Source organism: Equus asinus, chromosome 8, assembly GCF_041296235.1.
Source record: "Equus asinus isolate D_3611 breed Donkey chromosome 8, EquAss-T2T_v2, whole genome shotgun sequence".
NCBI lineage: Eukaryota > Metazoa > Chordata > Mammalia > Perissodactyla > Equidae > Equus > Equus asinus.
The window spans coordinates 28,651,599-28,674,467 of record NC_091797.1 but is presented as its reverse complement, the minus strand read 5'-3'; the positions used below and the strand labels follow the sequence as shown (position 1 = coordinate 28,674,467).

Here is a 22,869-nt window from a genome sequence, read left to right as displayed (position 1 = left end):
CACTTTTCTTCTCAGTACAAGTAATTAATGAAGAAAGCAAAGTTAACAGACCAGATTTACAATTACTTCTGTCACTGACTACTTACTTGGATGAATTACTGTTCTTAAATAAGTAGGAGGCAAAGGGTTATATTAGTATTAAAACAACAACAAAATCTAGAAAGCATTAAACCATCCAAACGTCAAAGGTTGAAAGATAGTACCAAATTATCAGCTTTCTCCCTCCAAGATGACACTGGGATGACAGAAAAATTTGTAAAGTTCCAAGCTCAACAAGAGAAGGTTATCACTGAACTAGAAGGCAGATGAGATCAGGCTGAAGGAGACAGAGAACAAAGAGCAAACTGCCTTCTAAACACCAACAGCTCTCCCCAAGGAACAGCTCTTCCCAAAGGAGCATCACCAAGAGCAGGAGTGGGCCAGGGAAGTTAAGGAGAGAGCCACATCTGAGGAAGAGAGGAGAAGCTGTGTCTGTATCAGTCAGGCCAGGTAGGTTTCATTCCATCCCCATAGCACAAGGTGGTTCCCATTTGTCTCTATGGAAGATGTAAGGATTTTCCTTATTCTTGGGGTTCAGAGATATCACCACGATATATTGTAATATTTGTCTTCTTTCTTTAATTCCTGGTCCTTAATTGCTGAAGATAAGTCTTTGGGGGACCTCAGGGAAGTTCCTACCATTATTTCTTTTCCTTCAATGTCTGTCCTCCGCTTCTAGAAGTCTTATTAGACAGACTTTGGACATCTTGGTTCTATCCCTCAGGTCTCTCAAACACGTTTCTAAACCTAGCATAAACGTTAGACTCACCTGGGAAGCTTTAAAAAGCCACTGATGTCTGGATCCACTCCCAGACAGTCTTGAGTTAGTATCTGTCGTGGGGCCAGGGCATCAGTGTTTTTTATTTTGTTTCTTGGAAGGGAAGATTGGCCCCGAGCTAACATCTGTTGCCAATCTTCCTCTTTTTGCTTGAGGAAGATTGTAGCTAAGCTAACATCAGTGCCAATCTTCCTCTATTTTGTATGTGGGACACTGCCACAGCATGGCTTGATGAGCGGTGTGTAGGTCCCCACCCAGGATCCAGGCCTGTGAAATAAGGGCTGCCAAAGCGGAGTGGGCAAACTTAACCACTATGCCACAGGGCCAGTCTCCATCAGTGTTTTTAAAAAGCATCTCAGATTATTCTAATGTGTACACAGGGCTGAAAAACACTTTTGATAGAAGAATTCAATTTCTACCTGTGCCACAGTGGTAGGTTTAAAGTAACTTGGGTTGATTTATTCAGGCCAAACAGTTTGATTCCAAGTCTGCTGATGATTTCTAAGCACAGGCCAACAAGGTAACACACGACAACGGTCTGTAAACACTGTATAGGCAGAGTGTTTGTACAGGAAGATCTGCTTGTATTGCGTAGAATGTCCTTTTCATTTTTGAGCCCCCACCATCTAGTCTAAATGAATGGCATAAAAGAGGCACTCAATAACATTGAAATGAATTGAGATTTTCAAAAGCAGCCAATATAAAGATGGTAAAATATTAGTCACTAGAAAGAATCAGTGCTGAAATGTCATTACAAGTTGACTATATTTCTTCTCTAAATCTACTATGAAAAATCTAATCTGGAGAACTCCACCATACCTGAGTGTTCAACTATAAAAGTAAAAATAACATCCTGTTCTCATCAGAAGCAGTGGTTATTAAGAAAACACTAGCATAATATATCTCTGAAGTGCACTGAAAGTATGTCTATACATACATACGCATAGCAGACGTAAAATGTGGTCTATATTAGTAAATGTCCTGTGTACAACTGAACAGAATGTATATTCTGCTTGTATTGCATAGAATGCCATATAAATGTCAATTAGATCAACTGGCTGATAATGTTCAAATCTTCGAAATCACTACTGATTTTTGGTCTACTTGTTCTGTCAATTATTGAGAGGTAAGGTATTAAAATTTCCAACTATAATTGTAGATGTCTTTTTCCTTTCAGTTCTAATCAGTTTCTGATTCATGTATTTTGAAGTTCTGTTACTAGGTGCATAAATATTTAGGACTGTCAATTCCACTTGATGAATTGCTCTGTTTCTCATGATGAAATGACCCTCTTTATTCCTGGTAACATTCTTGGCTCTAAAATCTAGTTTGTCGGAAGTTAACATAGTTATTCCAACTTTCTTTGGATTACTATTAGTGTTAATGTGGGATATCCTTTACTAACCTTTTACTTTTAGCCTATTTGTATCTTAATATGTACAGCAGGTTTCCTGTAGGCAGCATTCAGTTGAGTCTCGCTTTTCTACCCAATCTACCAAGCTCTGCCTTTTAACTGGGCTGTTGAGACCATTTATATTAATGTGATTATTGGTTTGGCATAATCTAATATCTTGTGATTCGTCTTCCTTTATTTGTCACATCTGTTTTTGTTTTCTTTTTCCTTTTTGGATCTCTGGGTTTATAATTTTTATTGAATTTGGAAATTTTTACCCATTGTTCCTTCAAGATTTTCTTCTGCACCCCCTCCTTTCCTCGGGACTACAATTACACGTATATTAGACCACCTGAAGCTGTCTCACAGCTTACTGATGCTCTATTCATTTTTTTCTTACTCTTTATATCCTTTCTGAGTCTTATTTTGGATAGTTTGTATTGATATGGCTTCAAGTTTACTAATCTTCTTCTGCACTGTCTAAACTGCTGCAAATCCCATGTAGTGTATTTTTCATCTCACACGTAGTTTTCATCTCTAGATGTTCAATTTAGGTCTTTCAAATATACTTCATATCTGTATTTAACATTTTCAATCTTTCCTCTACTTTCTTGAACATATGGAATATAGTTAGAATAACTGTTTTAATGCTTTTGTCTACTAATTCTATCTGCTGTGTCATTTCTTTTTTTTTAAAAAAAAGATTTTTTTTCCCCTTTTTCTCCCCAAAGCCCCAGGTACCTAGTTGTATATTTTTAGTTGTGGGTCCTTCTAGTTGTGGCATGTGGGACACTGCCTCAGCGTGGCCTGACAAGTGGTGCCATGTCCGTGCCCAGGATCCGAACCAGGGAAACCCTGGGCCACTGAAGCAGAGCGCGCAAACTTAACCATTCAGGCACAGAGCCGACCCCTGCTGTGTCATTTCTGAGTCTGCTTCTACTGATTTATTTTCCTCCTCATGGGTTGTATTTTTCCTGCTTCATCACAAGTCCGATTATTTTTGACCAGGACCAAACGTGAATTTTACCTTGATGAGTGCTAGATATTTCCATATAACTATAAATACTGACCTTTACTCTGGGATGCAGTTGAGTTAACTTAGAAACTGTCTGGTCCTTTCGAGACCTGCTTTTAAGCTTTGTTAGCAGGGATGAGAGCAGTCTTCAGTTTGGGGCTACATCTGTCCCCCCGCTGAGGCAATACCCTTCTGAGTACTCTACCCAGTGTCCTGTGACTTACGAGGTTTTTCTTCTCTGGCTGGCAGGAACACAAACCATTCTCAACCCTAAGAAAGAACCAGGGGTTGCTCCCTCCAATCCTTTTGAGTGGTTCTTTCTCAGCTTCAGGTAGCTTGCACACATGCACTGATCAGCACACGTCTGAAGACTTAAGGGGGACTCTGCAGACCCCTGGAGTTCTCTCCCTGTGCAGCTCTTTCTTCTTCAAACTCTAGCTACCTTGACCTCCCTGGACTCCAGCTCTGTCTTCTCAACTCAGGGAGAGTGCTGCGCTCTGCCTGGGTTCCCCCTCCTTCAGCTGCAGCCTGGAAACTCTCTGCAGGCAGTAAACCAACATAATTGCAGGGTTCCTCTGTTCATTTCTGCTTTCTTGGGGATCACTGTCCTATGCTGCCTGTTGTTCAGTATTTTAAACTTCATATATTTTTTCTGGGGTTTTTGTTTGCTTTATATGTGGCTATAGTCAAAAGAATAAATCCAATTTCTATTATTCTATCTTAGCCAGAAGCACCAGTCCAGCAGGACATTTTTAAGCCAGAAAAAGGGAGAGAGAGAGTTAAAAAAAAAAAAACAACAAAAAAACAAGTATCATGAAAGGAGTTTCAAGTGGGGGGAAAGTGTCTGACAAAATAAACACTGTTTAGAATAAATTTTCACAGTTTGAAATTTGAAGGATATAGCTTTTCCATGACACTACAAAAATCAAAGCTTCTAACTGATGATAACAAATCTCTCTCCTAAAATGACAGGTACTTTACTTTAAAACAGCAGTCAAAACCATGGTTTTGTGCATATTTCTAGAGATCTGGATAACTGCAGTATCTCATTTTTTTCTTTAATCTATGTAAGAAACAATTATTTTAAACATTACAAGAAAAAAATTATGATTTTACATTTCTAAAGGCTATTAATAAATATACAATTTTTTAAAAATCTGAGTTAAAAACTCTTTCCTCTTCTTTCGATTAATTCAACCGAAAAATATACAATAGAGATCATCTTACTATTTCAAAGTCATAATGCCACAAAACTTGGCTTGCAGTTGAGACTGATATTAACAGTCTCTAGCAGGTCTATAAAACTTGCTTTGGTTTTGAAATAAACCTCAAACGGACACCTACTATATGCAAAACCTATAAAGTATTTCAATATACTGAGATTTTAACACTACTTAAACAAGAAAGAAAACCTCCAAACTATTTAGAACACACACCCTGCAGCGGCACCTACAAACGTGAATAGCGGCCTGTCACGGACTACGTGGTTCGCTTCTCTGTGCCTATTTAAACTTTTAACCAGCCCTAGGACACCCACAGATCTCTGCCCTTCAAATGCATGTAACTCCATAAGAAAATAACACATAAGATGTGAAGAAACTGATGGAACACAATAGGGGCAGAAAAGGCAGTAAAGAGCTCTGCTCTGATGGCTTCCTTTTCCCCCTCTCAAAATCACTTCCCATCCAAGCGGCTTCTGTGGCTCAGACGGCATTGTCTGGCTCCTTGCCCTCATGCTGCTCAACCACCATTCATTCCATTTATCAATGGCAGTTATACAAACTAGTCAGATTCCCAAAATTTCACCTAAACGTTCTGAGGATAGTCCTAAGCTAGGGTGTAAGGGAGGGCTTTTAGTGGAGAGTGAGAAAGCGGAGAGGAAGCTGATTGGAAGAGGAGAATTCAAGGAGCTGAATGGCTCATTCTAACCACAACCTTATACCCAGCTCCTCACCTTTACACACTCTTCCTAGAAAGCTAGGTAACTCTGGTTTTATCTAGAGGTAGGAGTTGCCTCGAGTTAAAAAATTATTCTATTAGCCAAAACTTAAAATTTTAAAATTATAAATGTAACATAGCTATATATTACAGAAAGTTTAGAAATAAAGAAAGGAAGAAAGAACCATAATCCCAATATTACAATTTAGGGGTACTTTTTTTCTAACAGACTTTATTTTTTAGAGCAGTTTTAGGTTTACAGCAAAACTGAGCAAAAAGCAGAGTTGCCACATACCCCGCCTCAACACACAGCCTCATCCACTATCAACACCCCTTACCAGAATGGTACGCATTTGTTACAATCAATGAACCTACATCAACACATCATTATTCTCCAATCCTTAGTTTACATTAGGGTTCACTCTCGGTGTACATTCTATGAGTTTTGACAAACGTATGACATGCATCCATCATTATGGCATCATACAGAATAGCTACACTGTCCTAAAAATCCTCTGTGCTCCTCCTAGTCATTTCTCCCTCTCCCCAACCCCTGGCAACCACTGATCTTTTTATTAATTCTCCACATTCTGCCTTTTCTAGAATGCCATGTAGTTGGAATCATACAGTGTGTAGCCTTCCCAGATTGGCTTCTTTCACTTAGCAATATACCTTTAAGGTTCCTACATCTCTTTTCACGGCTTAAGAGTTCATTTATTTTTAGCACTGAATAATATTCCATCGTACGGATGCACCACTGTTTGTTTATTGAAGGACATCTTGGTTGCTTCCAATTTTTGGCAATTATTAATAAAGCTGCTATAAACATGTGTGTGTAGGCTTTTGTGTAGACATAAGATTTCAATTTATTTGGGTAAATACCAAGGAGTGGGACTGCTGGATTGTATGGCAAGAGTAAGTTTAATAAGAAATTGCCAAACTGTCTTCCAAAGTAGCTGTACCATTTCCCGTTCCCACCAGCAATGAATGTGAGTTCCTGCTGCTCCACAACTTACTCATGTTGTCAGTGTTTTGGACTGGCCATTCTACTAGGTGTGTAGTGGCATCTCATTGTTGTTTTAATTTACAATTTCCTAATGTCATATGATGTTGAGCATCTTTTCATATGCTTATTTGCGGTTTGTATATCTTCTTTGGTAAGGTGTCCAGGTCTTTTGCCCATTTTTAAATTGGGTAATTTAATTGGGTTGTTCATTTTCTTACTGATGATTTTAAAAAGTTCTTTGTATATTCTCGATAACAGTCCTTTATCAGACATGTCTTTTGCAAATATTTTCTCTGAGTCTGCAGCCTGTCTTCTTATTTTCTTCACAGGAGTACATTTTAACAACCTTTTTTTTTTTTCTGCCATCTATCACTGTACACATATGCCCTTTTACCCCCTTTCGCCCACCCCCTCCACTCTGGTAATCACCAATCGTTTCTCTGTCTATGTGTTTGTTTCATGTTGTTCTATCTTCCACAAAGGAGTGAAATCATACAGTATTTGGCTTTCTCTCCCTCCATCTGACTTATTTCACTTAGCATAATACCCACAATGTCCATCCATGTTGTCACAAGTGGCAAGATTTCATCCTTTCTTTTTATGGCCGAGCAGCATTCCATTGTGTACATACACCACATCTTCTTTATCCATTCATCCATTGATGGGCACTTAGGTTGCTTCCAAGTCTTGGCTATTGTGAATAATGCTGCAAGGAAGACAGAGGTGCATGTATCTTTTCAGGTTAGTGTTTTCATCTTCTTTGGATAAACACCCAGAAGTGGTATAGCTGGCTCATATGGTATTTCTATTCTTAATTTTTTGAGAAATCTCAAAAAATTTTTTTCCATAGTGTTTTCCATAGTGGCTGCACCAGTTTGCATTCCCACCAGCAGGGTATGAGGGTTCCCTTTTCTCCACATCCTCTCCAACACTTGTTTCTTGTCTTTTTAATAACAGCCACTCTGGCGGGTGTGAGGTGATATCTCATTGTAGTTTTGATTTGCATTTCCCTAATAATTAGTGATGTTGAAGACCTTTTCATATGCCTGTTGGCCATCTGTATATCTTCTTTGGAAAAATATCTGTTCAGATCCTCTACCTAGTTTTTTAATTGGGTTGGTTTTATGTTATTGAGTTGTATGAGTTCTTTATATATTTTGGACATTAACCCCTTATCAAAAATATGATTTGCAGGGGCCAGCCCCGTGGCCTAGTGCTTAAGTTTGTGCACTGTGCTTTGGCGGCCCAGGGTTTCGCCAGTTCAAATCCTGGGTGCAGACATGGTACCGCTCATCAAGCCATGCTGAGGCGACATCCCACATACCACAACTAGAAGGACCCACAACTAAAATATACAACTATGCATTGGGGGGTTTGGGAGAAAAAGGAAAAATAAAAATCTTTAAAAAAAATACATATATATATATATATATGATTTGTAAATATCTTCTCCCAATTGTTAGGTTGTCTTTTCATTTTGTTGATGGTTTCCTTTGCTGTCTAGAAGCTTTTAGTTTGAAGCAGTCCCATTTGTTTATTTTTTCTTTTGTTTCTCTTGCCTGAGGAGACACAATACTCAAAAAGACACTGCTAAGGAGGCCAGCCTAGTGGCGTAACAGTTAAGTTCGTGTGCTCCGCTTTGGCAGCCCAGACTTTGCCAGTTCAGATCCCGAGCCCAGACCTACACACCGCCCATCAAGCCATGCTGTGGCAGGCGTCCCACATATAAAGTAGAGGAAGATGGGCACAGATGTTAACTAAGGGCCAATCTTCCTCAGCAAAAAGAGGAAGACTGGCGACAGATGTTAGCTCAGGGCTAATCTTCCTCAAATAAAAAAGGGGCCGGCCCAGTGGTGCAGTGGTTAAGTTCTCACATTCTGCTTTGGCGGCCCAGGATTTGTCAGTTCGAATCCCAGGTGTGGACCTACACACTACTTGGCATGCCATGCTGTGGCAGGCATCCTACATATAAAGTAGAAGAAGATGGGCACAGATGTTAGCTCAGGGCCAATCTTCCTTAGCACAAAGAGGAGGATTGGCGACAGACATTAGCTCAGGGCTAATGTTCCTCAAAAAAAAAAAGACACTGCTAAGGCCAATGCTGAAGAGCACACTGCCTATGTTTTCTTCTACGAGGTTTATGGTTTCAGGTCTTACCTTCAAGTCTTTAATCCATTTTGAGCTAATTTTTGTGTATAGTGTAATAAGATAACGGTCTACTTTCTTTCTTTTTTTTTTTTTGTGACGAAGATGGTCCCTGAGCTAATATCTGTGCCAATCTTCCTCTACTTTGTATATGGGCCGCCACAGCATGGCTTGATGAGCGGTGTGTAGGTCTGTGCCCAGGATCCAAACCTGCAAACCCTGGGCTGGCAAAGCTGAGCACATGAACTTAACCACTATGCCACTGGGCCAGCCCTTCTACTTTCATTTTTTTGCATGTGGCTGTCCAGTTTTCAACACCATTTATTGAAAAGACTTTCCTTTCTCCATTGTATGTTCTTGGCTCCTTTGTCGAAAATTAGCTGTCCACTGATGTGTGGTTTTATTTCTGGGCTCTTGATTCTGTTCCATTGATCTGTGTGTCTGTTTTTGTGCCAGTACGATGCTGTTTAACAACCTTTTTTTATATGCATTTTTTCATATAGTTGTAATCACAGCATACATTTTATATTTGCTTCTTCTAAGTCAACATTACATGTATTTTAAATGTTATTTTTGTCTTCAAAACCATCATTTAAAGTGTTTGCATAATATTCTATTGAATGCTCCCCAAACTGATTGACTCAATACAACCCTGTCAAAACTTGAGCTGGCTTTGTTGCAGAAATTAAGAAACTGATCCAAAACTACATGTGGAAATGTGAAGGACCCAAAATAGCCAAAACCACCTTGAAACAAATGAAGTTGGGAGGACTCACACTTTATGGTTCCAAAACTTACCATAAGCTACAGTAGTCAAGACAGTGTGGTACTGTAATAAGGACAGACACGTAGATCAACGGAATAGAACTGAGAGCTGAGAAATAAACTCTTACATTTATGGTCAATTGAATTTGAATTTGAAAAAGGTGCCAAGACAATTCAACGGGGGAAAGAACAGTCTTTTCAACAAACGATGCTGGGACAATGGATCTCTGCATGCAAAAGATTACCAAGTTGGACACTCCACCTCCCATCACATACAAAAAAACTCAGCATGGATCAGACTTCAATGTAGGAGCTAAAACTATCAAACTCTTAGAAGAAAACATAGGGGTAAATCTTCGTTGACCTTAAATTAGGCAATAGTTTCTTATGTGAAACTGAAAGCACAAGCCACTAAGAAAAAACAGATAAATTAGACTTCATGAAAATTAAAAACTTTTGTGCTTCAAAGGACACCATCAAGAAAGTGAAAAGCAAATGCACAGGATGGGAGAAAAATTTTGCAAATCAGGTATCTGAGAATGAGATTGCATCTAGAATATATTAAGAACTGCTACAACTCAATAATAAAAGGACAAATAACCCAATTAAAAAATGAGCAAAGGACTCAAATAGACATTTCTCCAAAGAAGATATACGAACAGCCAGTAAGCACATGTAAGGATGCTCAACGTCATTAGTCATTAGGGAAATGCAAATCAAAACCACAGTGAGATACCATTCCACACCCACTAGGATGGCTATTAGCAAAAAGACAGGTAATAGCAAGTACTGACAAAGATGTGGAGAAAGTGGAACCCTCATACATTGCTAGTGGCAATGAAAAATGGTGCAGCTGCTTTGGAAAATAGCCTGGCATTTCCCCTAAAAGTTAAACAGTTATCATTTGATCAACAATTCCAAGAAAAATGCAAACATATGTCCACACAAAAATTTGTACATGAATGTTCATGACAGTGTTATTCATAACAGCCAAAGAGTAGAAACAATCCAAATGTCCATTAACTAATGAATGGATAAACAAAATGTAGTATAGCCATACAATGGAATATTACTCAGCAATGAAAAGCAATGAAGTACTGATAACATGCTACAATATGGATGAATCTTGAAAACACTACGCTAAATGAAAGCCAGACACAAAATGCCATATACTGTATGATTCCATTTATATCAAATGTCCAGAATAGACAAATCCATAGAGACAGAAAGTAGACTGGTGATTACCTAGGGTAATGGGAGAAGTAGGGAGTGACTGCTAATGGGTTAAGAGATTTCTTTTGGGTTGATAAAATGTTCTTAAGTGGGATAACAGTAAAAGTTGCACAACTCTGGGGGCTGGCCCCGTGGCCGAGTGGTTAAGTTTGCGTGCTCTGCTGCAGGCGGCCCAGGGTTTCATTGGTTTGAATCCTGGGCACGGACATGGCACCGCTCATCAAACCACGCTGAGGCAGCGTCCCATATGTCACAACTAGAAGGACCCACAACGAAGAATATACAACTATGTACTGGGGGGTTTTGGGGGAAAAAAGGAAAAAAATAAAATCTTTAAAAAAAAAAAGTTGCACAACTCTGAATATACTGGAAATCACTGACTTGTATACTTTTCAAGAGGCAAATATCACGCTACGTGAATTTTATCTCAATAAAGCTGTTATCGAAATTATTCTATTGAATGGATGGGCCATAATTCATGATATACATTGCTTCCAATTTATCTATACTACATAACACTGCTATGAACATTTTTGTGCCTAGGCTTTTATCATATCATATAATTAAGAGTATGGATTCTTTTTTTTTTTTAAGGTTTTATTTTTCCTTTTCCACCCCAAAGCCCCCCGATACATAGCTGTGTATTAAGAGTACGGATTCTTGGAACAGTCTCCAGTGGGAATCTTGGCCTGACAACACAGCAGCTGTATGATCTTGGGCAAGTCACTTAACTTCTTTGTGCCTCAATTCCTCCATCTATGATATGAGGTTAACACTAGTCACACCTTGTGGGAGTCTGAGGATTAAATTAAGTAAATTAAATTTTCATAGTCCCTGTCACATAGTAAACTTTCAACATCAGTGGTAGAGGTAGCTGTTATAATTGTCATTCTGGTTGTATTATTTTCTTAAAACGAAATGGTGTCACTGGTTCAAAATCCACGAATGTTTATGTGCCTGAATACATTCTGCTAAACTACGTTTCAAAAGGGGTGTGCTAATTTTTGGTGCCAGGAGTAAATACATGAGAGAACCAGGGTGACCATGCCATCATCAACGTTAGGGTACAGTAAATTTTTGTTAATTTACTAGGTACCTCACTTTGTTCATTTTTGCTGCTTTTGGCACTTAGCAGCTTGAAACCCAATAATTTTCTAATTATCCTATGAATCCTGCACACCATGAATACATACTGAACGTGAAACCTGTGCAAGACCCTACACTAGGGCTACAATGGAAACTGAAATGCGTGAGGACCAGGAGTTTGTGTGAGGTAAGGCAAAGAAACAATTTAATTCAAGATAACTATGACTAAGTATAAGAGAGCTACGAAGTATTTATAAGAGTAGGGAAAAGATGGCAGTTTATAAAGTAGGGAAAGGATAGCAGTGTTTGAGCTGGTTCTTGAAGGATGGGCATAGTTTCAACTGGCAAGGGCATGGCAGGAGTAAAACTAAGGCTGGTACAAGAACACAGCACGTTCCGAGACTACGGGCCTGAGTACTAAGTGCCATGGGGAGGGACTAGTGAGAGAACACGGCACAGGGTGCTCCAGGGGCACAAAGCGGACCCTCTGAAACAGAGCCAGTGACTATGTGAGCTGAGGGGGAGCATTTCTTAAGGTAAACAGCATGCAGAAAGACACAAAGACACGAATCATCACGATCCATCCAGGGAACTGCATGTAATCCAATTTGGCGAAAGTGAAGGGTACACGTGGGAAGGAGGCAGACGATGCTAAACAAATAGGCAGAGGCGCAAATGTGAAGGACCTCGTGTGCCGGAATAAAGCATTTGAACTTTATTCCAAAGGAAGGAGAGAACTGAAGTATTTTTAAGAAAAGAAGTGACAATGAGACTGGTCTAAAAAAACTAGTACTCTGGCAACACTCCAACAGCTCCCCATCTCACACAGGACAAAATCCCAAGTCCTTCTTTTGCTTAAAATCCTGCACGCCCGTCAGCGGCTCTCTCTGAAAATTACTCCTTACTGCTCCTCCTCTCATTCACTCTGCTTTTGCTACGTTGGCCTTCTTGCTGTACCCTCCAATATGCCGCTCCTCAGGGCTTTTACACTTGCTGTTCCCTCTGTCTGGAACTCTTCCCCTAGACAGCGACAGTTAGCTCCCCCACCACCTTCAGGTCTCTGTTCAAATCCTTTCCTATCAGAGAGGCCTTCCCTATTACTGGATATAAAAGAGCAAGAAAGGACAGTAACCAGCCCTGCCATTTTTTTCTCTCCATTTTACCACCTGGCACATGTATTTGTTTGTATATTGCCTGTCTCTCCTTACTATAGAATGTAAGTTTCATGATGGATCCTTTCAAGAACTCTATGCCATAAGAAGTTACTGCCATTTCCAGATGGTGAAATTCAGGGGCACAATATTGCTCGTGAACAGCGGAACCCGGTAGAATGACTCCTGAGCCTGCACTCTAACCATTCCACATACTGACTCTCCACTAGTGTCACAGACCCCTGACTATGGTTCTAGATCATAGCAAAAACTCTAAATTCACACTATGTGCTTCTAAAAAGATAAGGGTTCTTATCATTTGTTATTAACCAAGTTTCAAAAGTCAGGAAACTTTTTTTAATGATCAATTAAAATGCACAAGATATCTGGACTTCTACCTATCCAAGAAAAAGCTGTAGTTTTTCTTGTTTAAGACCCATAGATAGTAAAACAAGATGAAAAAATTTTAAGAAACTAGAATGAACATGGCATATGACATCAAAGCTACTTTTTCAATACCTTTTTTCAAGTATAATATTCAACTTCTAGAAAAAAATTAACTCCATCTTTAACCATCAAAATTTTCTGAGGTAGTACTGTCAAAGGATGAACATGGTACCTACCTGGAAAACATCCAGTAATATATTAAATATATATAAATATAATAATATATTAAATATATATAAAACATCCCATAATACGTTATCATATGTAGAATAAAAGAATGGATGTAACATTTCTCCTGATTCTTTTCCTACTCCTCAGATTATTAATTTCTTCTTTCCCTGATTATCCTTTCATCCCCTCTCCCATTACTGAGAGCACACCTTTTCAAAACATAGTTCTCAGTCAATAGCTTTTCCCCAGTCATCACTTCATACCAGAAATTATCCACTCTTAATTTCAACTATTACCTCTATTAGGATAACTGCCAAATCTAGTTATAATTCCTTCTGAGCCTCTCCAGTTTTTGATCTCTAATTGCCTAACTATAGACACTTCAGGACTCTTTCATATTCCTACATTTTTATAGAAAATAAACTTCTTAAAAATTGGCCCCTTCTCTGTGTACTTCGTTATTTGTATTGTCTGGCTTTTCTTCTAGGTGTACAACTTTAACACAATTTTTCTCCATTTAATCAATAGGACCTACCAACTGTTCATTGTGTTTCCTACTATCTTACTTTCCAATTCCATAGCTATCACCATATTCTGGGTTTTCTTCATTTCCTTCCTGAATTACCACAGTTCTCCAGCTGACCTGCCTCCTTCTAATCTACTCACTCACTTCCATTCATTCTAAACATAGCGCCAGAAAAACCTCTCATACAGGATACTCCCCAACTTAGGGACTTCAAATAGTTCCCAAGGACAACAAATCCAGACTTCTCAAATCAGCTCTCAGGGGCTTTTCCCTTTCAGACTGTTATTAGTCCATGTTTACCTTAAACATTCTACAGGGACAAAACCCTAGAAAACCAGCATCTTGATCCTGCGTGTCTGAATCAGTGCAATACACACTGTGGGGCTGCAGAGAATACAGTCCACCTTCTCCCACTCGACTTCAACTAACTACACGAGACAACAGGAATATGCTACTTAATCTAGCATCTTCTGAACAGCTCAAATTACCATGGAAAGGATTCATTTTCAAAAGCTGAACCCTTCTAATTCACAAAATGAAAGTATGTACAGTTATCAGAAAATAACACCTTATATGCTTAGTGAAAGTATGGAGCAGCAAAATATTTTTAAGAGTGAATTTGCCAATATCTACAAAAAGTTTAAGTGCAAATACCCAACAATACTACTTCTAGGAAATTACCTGGAGATATGCTCACAAAAGCAAGCAAAATTATATGCAGAAGGATATTAAACACAACATTGTTGTAATAGTTAAAAAATGGGACGTAACAGAAATTTCCTCACTGGGCTATTATTATACATTTCCACAATGGAATATTATGCAACAATTAAAAATAAAGAAGGAGCTGTATATAAATTGATATGGAATGATGTTTAAGAACGGCATGAAGGAGAAAAAAGCAAGTTACAGAAAAGAATGTACATTATTATTCTACTTGTGTAAAGAAAATATAAATACATTTGTAAATGAAAGAAAATATCTAGAAAGAAATATAACCAACCATTAATAGTAGCTAATTCTAAAGGGATTCAGGGGATGAAATAAGTGATTTTCACTTTTTGTTTTGTGTGTGTGTACATACATATATATCTTCCTAAAAAGTAATCAGTTTATTAAATTTTCATTAAGAAAAGAAAAGGCTAGGGCCGGCCCCGTGGCCGAGTGGTTAAGTTTACGTGCTCCGCTTTGGCGGCCCAGGGTTTCACTGGTTCGGATCCTGGGTGTGGACATGGCACCGCTTTTCAGGCCACGCTGAGACAGCATCCCACATGCCACAACTAGAAGGACCCACAACTAAAATATACAACTATGTACTGGGGGGATTTGGGGAGAAAAAGCAAAAAAAAAAAAAAAGATTGGCAACAGTTGTTAGCTCAGGTACCAATCTTAAAAAAACAAAAAACAAGAAAAGGCTGAGCACAGTAAAGGCTCTTAACTTTTCAGATGAATATAATTGATCTTGATCATCCACTGTGCAGGAAATATGAGCTACTCGAAACGCTTAATGAGAAGCTCATCCATTCATTCAACAACTATTTATGGACCACTTACCAAGGGTCAGGCATTGTGCCTGATTATACTGACATAATGGTAAACAAGAAGGACCTCGTCTCTGCTCTGAAAGAACTTACAAAAAGGGTTTTTGGTCTCCATTTTTCCTGTTTCCCCTGTAAGAACCACTCTGACTTCCAGGTGTGTGTTCTCATTATGCCTATTATGCCTATGGTTTCCCACAAAATAGATACAAATTAATAGAATAATTACATCAAATGAAAACAAAGGCTTTAAAAATTAACTCCTATATCCTTTATAATTAATTCTAAAAGTTATCAGAAGCACAATTTGTAGAAAGAACAGTTCAACAAGAACCCTTTCAAATAAACAAATAAGACGTAACCTAGATGTTACATGACGCTTAAGGGAAATTAACAAAGAACATTTAAAGAGGAAAAAAAATGTTACAGGAAATTTTAATTTTCCTCACTGATATATACATGTGAATTATTAAATTTCTGTACAATGAACACAAACTACATAGTAAGAACAAAGCAGAAGTTGTTCTTGAAAAGAACCTTCTATCGCAACAACAGATCAGCTCCTTATCCCACTATCCCAGGCCCTTTATGGTCTGGCCTTGTTGAGATTACCTGTTTTGTCAGCCCAAAGCCCATTCCCCTTCTGCTGGAAACAGCATTCTGGGACTATCCACTGGGGAACAACTGCTCCTCACTTCTTGGGGTGGACCCAATCCCCAATCTTTGCCAGTCAGCACTTTCTATCCCCTTGACCACCACGATAGTTCAGAGGTGAATATATGGCCCTAAAAGACCCAAACCCAAACTAATCCCGAAAAGAGGCTAATTTTAATAAGGTGATTAAAATGATTATAATTACTGACATAATGCAGCTAAAAGTCCTGAAAAGAACTTTGTAATAAACAGAATTTTCACATATTGTGGCAGTGAAATAGTCATGTTACCTCTTTTGTTGAAACATACAAAAATAGAATGGCAACAAAAATACAGTATTAGAAAATTCCCATTTCTAAGAGGCTATTAAAACTTACTTCAAAGAATAAAAATGTTGAATCCATATAAATCACATCCTGTTAAAATAGCTAAGTATAGAAACAGTAAGAAAATACAGGTTACCAGGCATATACGTTAATCACATCTATTCTGACAGAAATTTTTTTAATAACTTCAAAAATAAAGACGCTTACAAGTAGTATTTTATGAGGTACCTAAAATGCCACAATATCCAAAAAAAACACTTGCAAAACATTTAACTTTTTAAATAATTTTGATCAATCATTTTATTTTCAACACTAAGAAAACTACTGAGTATATTAATAAATTACAGGGAAATAAAGTTCAATTCGATCTGAGAAAATAAAACTTAACCATGAGAACTTCCTAAGAGTAAAATGAGCTGTCTTGTAAAACAGAAACCTCTCCTTCCCTGGAACTCAACTAAAACCAAAACTGTAATTCTCTGAAAATAAGACATCCTCGAAGAATTCAACAGATGTGCCAGCTGTTTTATTTCTTGAAAGTGTATAGCTGAACGCATACAATAATCTGCTGTGTTTTTCTCGCATTGCACAATCTTCCTGGCTTACAATGCACATACTGTACTATTATCATATTTAAGTGTCTAACAGCATTGTTATAAGAATCCATAATATTCATCTCTAACTAAATGCATAGATAAATTTTTCAGTCTTCAAATGGCCATGGATTTTAGTAGTTAAGTATAATATATGTTTTCTCCACAAAGTCTAAATACAATACATTTCCTGAACTTTTAGCTTTCAGTTTCCTGTTCGTCAATGGCTATAACTCTAGAGGCAATATATAAACACACCCCAGCTATGGTATTTCCACTTTTGACAACAGTGGATGTGAACTTAATATGGTCAAATATCACTACAGTGTATATAAATGGTACAAGGCAGCTAACAGCAACAACTTAATAGTTTACAAAAATGGAAATAGAAATCACATTCCTTATACAAGAATTCACATAACACACGCCTTTGATAACTTAGAACTCAGAAAAAATTTCTCTCTCCTAAATAAGTGATAAACTTTCTTTACCAGACAATAACTATGAAATCCATTGCTTCCTTTTTTCTCTTGCTTGCCAGGATGCTCAGAGCTAAATTTAATGTTCAAATACAGAAACTATCTTGCCTCAGATTAAAGATTTCTTCCCACTCCCTCATCCTGCTCACTATTTCTCAAGTGATTTATGCTTGTTTTCTGACTTTGTTTTTAATGGTGATTACCTTTGTTTTAATTACAAACTATCAAGTCCTTTCAATACTAGACTAATACAAATTATAAAGAAATTACAAATATTATATCGTCAAATCACCAAATAATGTTAACCCAATTTACCTAAAATGTAGGTTCAAAAATGTATCTTAATTTTCCTCTTTTAAAGTTAATTATTTCACATTCATGATTCACTTTTAGAAAAGCCAACGGCAAGTTTTGAAAATAAGAATAAAATGACACAAGGATCAAAACAAATTAATAAACTAGGGGCACTAGATTAGGAGGATTAGTAATTTTTAAATGTTTTTAATTTACTAACAAAATTGGTCTGGCAAAGCTGGATAACTGTTATAAAATATTAACTCTCATAAAGTGTATTAAAATCTTATATACTGTTATCAGCATTCTTAGATGCAAAAGAGACAATAGAAACAAAAACATTTAAATAGTTTAGGAATCTTGAAGAAACTCAGTCACACTTGTTTAGAAATTACAGACACACACATACACATGAAAATGTTCAGGATATGGTAATATCAAAACGTTGTTCAATGAAGACAAAATGAGATATTAATAAAATGAAAAACAATATGAAGATGAAAAGAAACTACAACCCAAATCGACACATCTAGCCAAAAACTAAACAAAACTATATCATGAATTAAACAAAGAAAACCTAGAATACAGTCACATTAAAATTGGAAAAGGGAATGAACACATTTTATAACAAAGACTACAGTTTATAAGAATGCATAACAATACTACAGCTCTCCACTTTTAGGAGCCACAATTAGAAAACAGAAAATGATAATAAATGGAAGAAGCAAGATAACCAAATAACTTATATAATGAAAGTGACAAATTGTCCCTTTTCTCTCAATATATGAGAATTGCAGGGCTTATACCTAAAGAAGTTAAATTACAAAAAACAATATTCTAAGAATGAAGTTAACAGCAAAATTTATTACTATATAGATTTAGAAAGAAAGGCTAGCAGCCAGTCATAAATATATAGTTTAACAGATTTTTTCAAACAACACAATTCAACATTAGAAAACAATTTAAAAACAGAAACAGAAAATCCTAAATATTATAGGAAGAAAGGGGCTAAGAGAAACCTACAGACACACACACACACACACACACACACACACAAATTCAGCCCTCAAAAAAATCCAAAATCTAATTTTGAAGCATTTCTCTTCCCTTCTAATAGCATAAATAGAAGATAAAATTCATTATAAAGAGTAATCATCCAAATACAAATCAAGTTGCAGATCATAAGGGAAAAAAAAATCCCCTTCTCCCTTCAGAAAAATGGAGACAGGAAAAAGAAACCAAACCATGAGAAATATAAATAAGTGATCTGATACAAAGCATGGAGGACATGGAAAATATTTTTTTTGTATAGATATTTGTGGATTATACAATTCAACTTCACAGTGTTTGAAAATGATAAAGAAAAATTAGTGTTTCAGTAAAAATAAATCTAGTCCAGAAACCTTTTTTTTTTTAAGGAATATGGCAGGATGAGAAGAGGTCTGGGGCATCTTTATGTAACCCATGCCACTTTTCTTTTTTTAAACATGGGAAAGAATAGAGAACAAGAAAAGATCACCAGATGCAAAATGATTTCATGATACAATTATGCTTAAAAGGACTAAAAATTATTTGTGCACCAAATTTTCAAAATGCAGGGAGGGCACCTTGCCAAAGTTAAAACAATACATTTCAAGGGAAGAAAAGTGGTGTGATAGTGATTTGGCGATTAGGAACGGACATTACTTACATAGAGAAAAAACTACGTGCTCTGTAAAAAGGGAAGGGAGTATTTATTGAGCAACTTGAGTGGGCAGACACTATGCTTAGGGTCTACGGCATCTAGGCAGGAAAACAACGTAGAAGAAAACAATGCTTAAGGATGTTTCTCACCATTAGGTGCGGCATATATTAAAATGGAAGAGGCTGAAGAAGATGGAAACTTAAAGACCACTGCCAGCGTGGAAGCACAGGGCGGGGGCCATGAGGTGGGAGGCACAACAGTTCCCACATTTTCACGCAACCCTGACTGTCCTCCCAATCACTCTGTCAAGCACCTGTGTTCCACCATGACAGAGACACACAGCCCTCTTTTTCTGGGAATGCCATTTATGTTTTCAACACTATTATATTTATAATTTACAACTCTAAAAATGAAAGAAAGAAACCTTTTCTTCTTAAAGCAGATTTTGGAGTCCTGGTTTTAAATATTACTTTAAGAATAGTAATGCTTGTCCAAAAAATGTAATCACGGGCTTCTCATTAGGAAGGGTGACTTAGGGGCCAGCCCGGCGGCACAGAGGTTAAGTTTGCACGTTCTGCTTCTCGGCCGCCCCGGGTTCACCAGTTCGGGTCCTGGGTGTGGACATGGCACCGCTCGTCAGGCCACACTGAGGTGGCATCCCACATGCCACAACTAGAAGGACCCACAACTAAAAAAATATACAACTATATACTGGGGGGATTTGGAGAGAAAAAAGCAGGAAAAAAAAAAAAGATTGGCAATAGTTGTTAGCTCAGGTGCCAATCTCAAAAAAAAAAAAAAAAGAAGGGTGACATTATCACATTATTCCTGGTAGTAAAATTATTTTTTATCTTGGTGTTTAATAGCTGCAGTAGAAAAATAATTGGTAGTGCTACTGTAATCCCCACCCAGATGACTGAGAAACACACTAGGATGGCAGTCAAAAACAGCCCTACTTTAGCTGCGAAAGATACAGCCCTGCTCATCAATTAGCCGCAGCTCTTGAGCACCTAACTTTCTTCCTCTCGACCTCAATGTCTTCAACAAAACAAGATGGCTGGTCTAGAGGATATTTCTTTCCCCTCCTCTCCCCTTCTGCCTCTCCCTGGCCCTTTCTACTTTATGGCTTTGGTGATTTAGGATCTTGACTGGGGTTTTTGAGGACAGAGGAAAACAGCAGCAGTAACCCACTAAACTTCGGAGAAAAGGAATAAGGATTATGCAAACAACTAGAATATGGTGAGAAAAAGAGAAAGTTAGCCAAAAACACATGTTTACAAAAAGAAATGGACAAATTAAAGAGGCATAATGGTTCAAGATAGAAGATTCTGAGCTTCATTGTCAAAGTTAGTTTGAACAGAAGTTTCAGTTAAACTGAAATCAGGAAAGAGAGTGAGAACTGCTAGAGATACAGACTTAGAAATGTTCTCTAACACAGAAGAATGCTGCACAAATAACCCCAGAAATCCTCCCAAGTTCCCTCAGCACAAACGGAAAAGATGTCACACTCCCTGGCTTAATCATTCGTAATTCTGCCCCGGCTTAATCACTCACTATTTTCCAACAGGTTATTCCCTGCAGCCAACTTGGTTTCATCACTTCAAACAAAGCTAGGATATCGTCCCTTCATTACACTCAATGTTCTACCTGACAAGCACCCTCCCTTCTCTCACCTTATAATAATTTATCATGCTCCTACCATGTCTGAGGCACTGTTTGAAGACCTTGACATGTATTAATGCATTTAAATCTCTCAACAATCCCAGGAGGGAGGTTAAGGGACTTGTTTAAGATTACACAGTAGCAGAGCTAGGATTCCAACACAGAGAGTCTGGCTCCAAGGAGCCCATCCTCTTAACTTGCTAGCTAGTCCTTCAAAGCTCAGGTCAAGTTCTGTCACCTTCCTCAAGTTCTCATCTGCTTAGCAATTATTCCTGCCTCTTGAGTCCTTAAGTAAACCACTCATTTGCCACCAACCATGGGACCTAGGTTGTTATTCATCTTTTGTGCATACGTTCTACCTTTTCTAAGAACAGGATCTTGTCTTATTTACTCTATAACAACACTACTTACAACCTAACACAACTTAGTATCTGGAACACAAAAGTGCTTATTAATGAAACTGTGATACCAGGCTGTGAGCTAATTGCTTTACATGTATTGCCTCATTTAATCCTCACAACAACCCTGAGGTAGTTATTACTCCTCCCCAATATCATAGATGGGGAAACTGAGGCTTAGAGAAGCTAAATATCTTGTCCAATATCACAAGGTGGTAGCAATAGTCTTACTTAAGAATCTATACCATACTCTTACTTAAGAGTCTAGGGGCTGGCCCGATGGCCGAGTGGTTAAGTTCACGCACTCTGCTTTGGTGGCCCAGGGTTTCGCCAAGTTGGATCCTGGGCGCAGACATGGCACCACTCGTCAGGCCATGTTGAGGCGGCATCCCACATGCCACAACTAGAAGGACCCACAACTAAAATATACAACTATACACTGGGGGGATTTGGGGAGAAAAAGAAAAAAAAAAGAGTCTATACTGTACTCTTAATCTCCAGCCTACCGCAAAACACCCTGAAAAAAGAATCAGTCCTAACAATTCAGTTCCACTTGCACTGACTCTGAAGCACTAGGCTGAACACTAAGGATTCAGAAGTGGAGGTGCAGCTGCTGCTCTCAAGAAGCTCACAGTCCATTAAGACTCCGGGACTAAACTTGAATATATCTCTGGCAGAGTCACCACCACCAAAACTTAAAGATTTTAATTTATATTTTAAATCAAAACAGCAAAATAATGCATAGAAACTCCCTCCCACACCATTCCTTCTCCCTTCAGGCTCCCCTACTCCCCTTAACCTAGGAGTCACCTCTTTATAGATTCTGTATTATCGAGTGGAAGGTTCTCGTTACTCCTAAAACTATTAGGACGTCTAAATTTAATTTAGTGATAGGTCAGGCTCAACGGTCTATTTGATGAATTCCACCCATAATGGAAACATGGGCAACGAAGGGCAGCTAGGAAGGAGCAGGAGCAAGGAGAAGCAGCGAAAAGAGGGATATCAAAGTCACACTGTAAAGCGGAAATGATAAGAAAAAGTAAGAAAAGCAAGAAAGCGGACACAAACAAACGGTGAAAGTAAGAGTCCAAAATAAATCCAGTGGAGAGACGCAGATAAATGAAAACACTAAAATCTAATCCATTTTATGAATACTCACTCCTTCAGTTATTTCTTTTCCTAACCCCTAAAGGAAACAGAAAAATATGTATGTGAAACAGCCACTGAAAAATTATTAGGAACAGTATATAAATTAGGAGGTTTTTGCCTGAAAAACCACTCATTTTAGAATTTCAGAGCAGCAAAGAGACCTTAAAACACTATCTAATCCAACCCACCCATTTTACAATTAAAGTAAGGCTCAGAGAGGTCATATAGCTACTTAGTAGCAACACTCCTGAACTCATTCCACTGTCCATTCCTACCACATTAGGCTTCCTAGAAATAGTGTATTTTTCTCATCCATTTTCCACTCTTAATAACCATTAAATTAATTTCTGCATAAACATCTCAGAATCCTCATGTTATTCCTAGTTCCTAGAGAAGAAA

The 22,869-nt window shown here is 37.9% G+C and overlaps 1 protein-coding gene and 1 long non-coding RNA gene across 14 annotated transcripts in view; one reads left to right on the top strand and one right to left on the bottom strand.

The window, feature by feature from the left end:
• The window catches only part of LOC123288283 (uncharacterized), a 138,003-nt gene extending 118,456 nt beyond the window's left edge, over window positions 1-19,547 (top strand). The window contains exon 3 of the long non-coding RNA XR_011505012.1: window positions 19,417-19,547. This is a non-coding gene — a long non-coding RNA (uncharacterized lncRNA). The remainder of the gene's footprint in view (window positions 1-19,416) is intronic.
• Window positions 1-22,869, bottom strand: part of FKBP5 (FKBP prolyl isomerase 5) — a 119,157-nt gene that overhangs the window by 63,453 nt on the left and 32,835 nt on the right. For 5 of the 13 annotated variants that reach the window (XM_070515025.1, XM_070515027.1, XM_070515026.1 and 2 more), the window contains one exon: window positions 6,721-6,875. The exons of the other annotated variants lie outside the window; for them this stretch is intronic. The gene's annotated coding sequence lies outside the window, so the exon portion shown is untranslated. The remainder of the gene's footprint in view (window positions 1-6,720; window positions 6,876-22,869) is intronic. 13 annotated transcript variants of the gene reach the window in all.